General features: G+C 43.9%; 1 long non-coding RNA gene across 10 annotated transcripts; it reads left to right on the top strand.

Annotated features, from left to right (window-relative positions):
• The first annotated feature begins 661 nt into the window (after nucleotides 1-661).
• LOC125537242 lies at nucleotides 662-3794 on the top strand. 10 transcript variants are annotated; one of them, XR_007295720.1, is made up of 6 exons: nucleotides 662-918; nucleotides 1066-1266; nucleotides 1455-1826; nucleotides 1906-2021; nucleotides 2349-3037; nucleotides 3523-3794. It is a non-coding gene; the product is annotated as an uncharacterized LOC125537242 (long non-coding RNA). The 10 variants fall into 10 exon arrangements; XR_007295722.1 differs by having other exon boundaries at nucleotides 1455-2021; nucleotides 2349-2409; nucleotides 2513-3037; XR_007295721.1 differs by having other exon boundaries at nucleotides 1455-2409; nucleotides 2513-2569; nucleotides 2868-3037.
• The last annotated feature ends 1950 nt before the right edge of the window (nucleotides 3795-5744 follow it).

Here is a 5744-nt window from a genome sequence, read left to right as displayed (position 1 = left end):
CGGGAAACGGATCAGGATCTGGATCTCGAGCACTGTAGCACGTACATGCCTCCCAAGGTTCGCCGGGGTTGAAGTCACCGGAGAAGGACGAGGCGGCCGGAGAGGAGGGAGCTCGCCGGGGCAGGGGCTCTCGCCGGAGCACGGAACGGCGGGCGCGGAAGCCGGCGCGGAGGGAGCTCGTCGGGGCAGGGCGGCGCCGGACTTGGGCGACGGGCTGGGCGGCCGGAGATCGCCGAACTATGGCGGCAGTGGCCGGCTCGGCGCGCGGGGTCGCCGCGGGCGAGGGAAACGAGCCGGGGAGGGCCGGCCGTGGGCTCACTGGCCCGCGGTGGAGGCGGCGATGTGGGGCGCCGTGGGGCTGACGTGGCGGCGTCCCATTGGTCAGCGGCGGCGGGCGGACGTGTGCGGCCCAATTCGGACACGTCCGGCGACGAGGGGAGCAGGAAACTAGGGTTTGAAAAAGAGGGGATCCGGAATTTAGAATGGGGATCTATTTATCTCTACTATTAAAGAGGAACCGAACGTCGTGATGGTTCGACCACCTCGTTCGATCCCGCACCTCGTACGATAGCCATCACGGGGTCCTCTCCCACCCCCTCGTACGAGCCCACGCATGCAACGAGCCAAGGCCAATTATTTTCCCTCGTGCAACCCTCTCTCCAGCCCAGCCCACCGATCCTCCAGGCCCCAACCACGTTCGGAAACAAAGTTCCCACGACCCACGAAGTCACGAACAGACCCCCACGCCCCATTCTCCCCCACGTCGCTCCCAATCACGTCTCTCGCCAGACGTGAGAAATTTCACCGCCGCCGCTCTACTCCTCATTCGCCCCTCATGGTCTTCGTGGATGCAGTCCCGGTCGTGGGAGCACGGTCGCCGGGATGGCATACGTGCTGGAGCTTGGCCGCCGGGATGGGGTATGGGCTGGGAGCTCGTTTGCCAGGATGGGGACAGGGTGGGAGCGCGGTGCGGGATTGGGGGCAAATTCGCCGCCGCTGCCGCTTCTCTCCTCATTCACCTTGTGAGTTTCCTTTTCTATTGGTTGACTTTCACGTCTCCGGCAGGGTAGCGAGGCAGTCGATCAGGGCGGCGATGGCGAGGGATGCTGTGGAGGCGGCAGCCTCAACGTGAAGAGAAGCGGCAGCCTCATCTCTGGAGACACTGACATCGATCGATCCCTGGAACCCACCTTCCTGCACTCCAATGATGCAACACGCCCATGCCGCCTCTCCCCCCTCTAAGGCCGATCTACTCGACGCGTCAAGGTATCCATCTAGACTCCCGTGCTTACTGGATTACAGTTACACTCTGGAATTCCTTTTCGCTCTCTAGCTGCTCGACCAAATGATTCAATGAGTTTGGAGTTGTAGACGACATGGAAAGTCGCTTATTCAGAACCACGTATGATGTTCTTCAGTAATTTAACATCTTTTCTTAATTGCTATATGTTCAGGTTGTGGAGCATACATACTCGATCATATGTCCCACGGGCATTCTGTTAATTTGCAGGATGTACTCACACAGGTATAACTTGGCGACTTGGCTTATGGTAGACGACCTTTTCATTAGCTATACTCAGATCAAATTGTACTATTGAGTTAGCAGTAATTAATGATGTTGCAGTTAGTTGTAATCAATGAGGAAAAACAGGTCTGGGTCGTATTGTGTTATACCAAAAACCATTGAAAAATACCAATTTCAGAAATAACGAGTTGCATATTAAGCTGTTTAGGGTACACAAATCTATATCCACACTGTAATTAAGGATGATAGTCCAGGTTTCACCTTAAGTCTGCGGCAAAGCTATTGGAGTGAATACATTTTGGTGAGCATCAAGCTTCTTATTTTCTGTATGTTCAGTATGACGATAATCAAAATGCTAACTGTTTAAGGTTCTCTTGCAGATGTAAGTGCAATAACTTCATTCCTTGACATTTATTTTGGGAGGCAGATGGCCTTGATGCCGTAGCATGAGTTGGTGTTGGCCATATGTAGTAAGATGTATTGAGACTCAGATATTGTATGCTTTCCAATACCTCTATATATGATATGTACATCTACACGTATCAAATTTGCTTCTTTTTCTTAAATTTATCTCTTGACTTCTCTTCCAATGCCATTGCAATATTTCCATTTTCACTTTACATTAGTAGAAATAAATCGTGCCTCTTAGTCATGAGATAGTATTGATCGCCATGCTCTTATGGTGATTATCTGACAAGTGTTTTATTTCAAATGTTGTGTTGTAGTTCAGATCTTGACAAGGTTGATCATATCTTGGATTTAATCTTGCTTAGATATTTGTTACAAGTAACTTATATAGTTCCATGTTCCACTTCTACTATAGTTGGCATTGGCAACACGAGGAGTTTGATATTCTACTGGATGCTCGACTATCGGAAAGGCAGGTTCTCTATAATTTTGGTGTATTGGAGTCCTCTTCAGTTTGTGTTCTTAGTGATGTAGTTCTTTGAAGAGACTAAATATATGGGTGATTTTATTTATCGGCAGTGAGCCGTCAACGGATTTAATTTATGTTCGCTTGCTCCAATAAGGGTTCACATCGAGGTATGCTTGCTAATTCTTCCCTAAGATACTTTCTAAGTGGTACTTAATTTCTAGGTACTTCAAGGACTTTGACTTTGTTAGTTAAAATTTTCATTTTAATCCATGTGATCAATTTTTGTATGGGCAATGCAAGTTCATAAAATATTTGTTTTTCTTGGTACTTGTTAGGTTACTACATGTGAGATTAATTGAACCCCTGATTATAAGTTTTTCTATTTGATCTGCTACATTGGCATTATGCTTGGTTGTGGAAGTGCATGGCAATCATAGGTCACATTACGCCAATTGTGCTTGTTAGGGAATGGTTTTTGGAGACGTGCGTACTGGTTAGAGGCCACATGATGCCAATTGTGCATGCATAATTGTACAGATTGATTTTGGGAGACCTGCGTGGGATGCTCGACTCTGGCTTGAGCCTATGAAGATGTTCCCCACAACCTGAAGATGTGAACTACGCTGCTGCTCCCGGTATGTGTGTTGCTTCCGCTGGATGATGCTCTGTTGCCGCTGTTGCCTCAGCCCTCCTAATTGTCGTCTTCTTCCCTTCTCTTTCTGCTCGATGAAGTTGGTCATGCTGCTAGCTTTGCATGCTATGGAATTTCTATTCCTATCTATGATAAATTCAGTATTGATCTACACATGTGTTTGCACAAAATTACAAGACCTGGCTGATGATATAGTTTTGACTTATAATGATCTGATTATGTATGCCTTTTTCTAGAGATATATGTATGTCAGTATGCATTATTAAGTATATACTGGGCACAGAAGGGGGGTGTATTGTATCTCAGTGTGTAACATCATCTTTTAACCGAATATTTTATTCAATCCGAATTTAGATCTTTTATTTAGCCTGTACTAGCTTGTGATTTCCTATGCTGCAAACTGTAATTAATTTTCTATAGCTGCCGGCTATGTACTATAGTTTGCTAATGCACTTGGGATCATTTCAGGTTTGATAATAAATGAAGGTATGTCTAATTTGGATCTTAACTAGAGCACCAACGTATGCTTCTAACAACTGTGTGAGAAATTAGCACAACTGAAGTATTTGACTCATCTATAGATTGACATTGTTCTAGCTTACTCCTTCAGTGCGTACACCTGATAATTGAGATTTGGACCCCCTTTTGTAATGATAACACTGTAATCAACAATTGATTGAGGATCACTTGGCAAATAAGTGGGGATATTGTCACTCAATAAGATTGCAGTTTGTGAAGTTTAGGCTCTTTGCAACATCAGATTCCAGTAGATGTAGATATTCCATGCTTACTGTTTGACATGAATACTTTGTGTTGTGCTTCTTATCTCTAATAGTACTTTGCGTTTACTTATATAAATTAAAGTCCATAAATCGGGTTAAGACCATAGACTGGAGTCTCCTATGAATTTGACTCCGATGGTGGGGATCCCATTTCGGTGAAATCATGTTGCTATAACTTAAACACAACAGGAAGACAAGGGAGTAGTCGTTCCTTGGACTGGCATTTTTTTCAAGGATGGAATTGTCATGGATGATCAGTACAAGTGCTATCAGGGATTCTCTTGACCTGGCTCCTCCAGCCTCACTTTATGATGAAAGTTTCAGTCAAATGACTTTATTATGTATTTGACATGAGATGCTCCAAAAAGATGTAGTATGATACATCTATTTCACAAAGAAAGGCGATCAATTATAATTAGCTCTAGCCTCTATTTACCCGTAAAAAACGTGTCAAAAAAAACAAAAAAGTCTAGCCTCTATTTGCCCATACTTGGCATGGAAGCGGTATGTTTTTTTCGTAAGATATGGGGAACCGCTCTACTCTTTGAAAAATCTTTACTAAATACGATAAATTCAGCATTTTTTCTCCCGTTGCAACGCATGGGCTCTCTTGCTATTTCTATTAAATGCAAAATAATACAAAGAGTTCAAAGTTCGTGCCAATATCCTTTATAGCCAACGCTGAGAAAGTTATCAGTGATGGATGGAACATGTAATGGCACGCCTTGCTAGGGACCATGCACCCTGGAATGATGGTTACTTGCTTAAGATCTATATATGTCAGCATGGTTACTTGCTTATGATGGTTCCTTCAATACATTTGTGAGCTCTTGTTGATGTTAGTCAATGCACATGTCAAGAGGGTTATGTCTTCTGTTGGACATGTGCTGCCATACAGGGGCAATGGATATGAAGTTCATACCCCTCAAGTCGTGCAAGATTTGATCAAATGCATCGAGCTAGACTTTTGTATTAAATTGATGACAAATATGTTCACCTATAATTTGATTTGAGTCACGTTGATTGTGTTAAATTGTAACAATAAGAAGATATTTATCGCAACACACTTGTAAGTCTATGCGATTACAAGTTGTAAAGTACAATGATGTTTTTGTCTAATGTCTTTATTTCTAAATTTGTTTTCCCGTGGCAAGCAATCACTGCTTAACTTTGACAATAGTGCGATCTTTAGGCAACCAGAAGAGAGGACTAACTAGCCCACTATTTTATCCAGATTCATTGTGCTAACTGCTAACTGAAGAAGTTCTGAGCTACTCCCTCCATCCCATAATGTAAGACGCTTTTCGGCACTAATGTAGTGTCAAAAAAATCCTACATTATGGGACGGCGGGATCATCTAACTTCGCTATTATAGATTTATTTTTATAGCCCATGTTTTGCTTTTCCCACATATTGAACATTTTACTGCATGTCATCTTAGGAAAATATGTGTTCTACTTTACTTGCATCTCTTTCCAAGAGGTTTAGTCTATTGCACCCTTCTTTTTGAGTAGGATGATACAGAGGCTCATCAACAATTGCAGAGCTAAAGGCAACATGAATCATGGATGTGATTTATGAAGAAGGAAAAAGTATGTGCACTGTGATTATTTTATGGAATGAACGCTTTTAGCTGGAGGGGTTGTTAGGGCGATGAATGCTGGTTCGATTTTTTTTCATGTAATGAAGGTTCTAGATCCTCAAAAGGCTGATCGCGCATTTGTGGAGAATAGTGGGACAACTAGCAAGGTTGGATCAGCGTTGGCGATCAACAACAATGGTGACGGACGTACAAATTTATTGTCCGTGGCAACGCACGGGCACTCAACTAGTAGGCATAGAGGGAGCTAGGAAGCTCCAAATGAGGAGCTGTTTTCAGCCACGCGATCGTGATCGAACGCTCTAGGT

Source organism: Triticum urartu, chromosome 2, assembly GCF_003073215.2.
Source record: "Triticum urartu cultivar G1812 chromosome 2, Tu2.1, whole genome shotgun sequence".
In the NCBI taxonomy this organism is placed as follows: domain Eukaryota; kingdom Viridiplantae; phylum Streptophyta; class Magnoliopsida; order Poales; family Poaceae; genus Triticum; species Triticum urartu.
The sequence above is the reverse complement of the archived record's forward strand: the minus strand, read 5'-3'. Positions and strand labels throughout refer to the sequence as shown.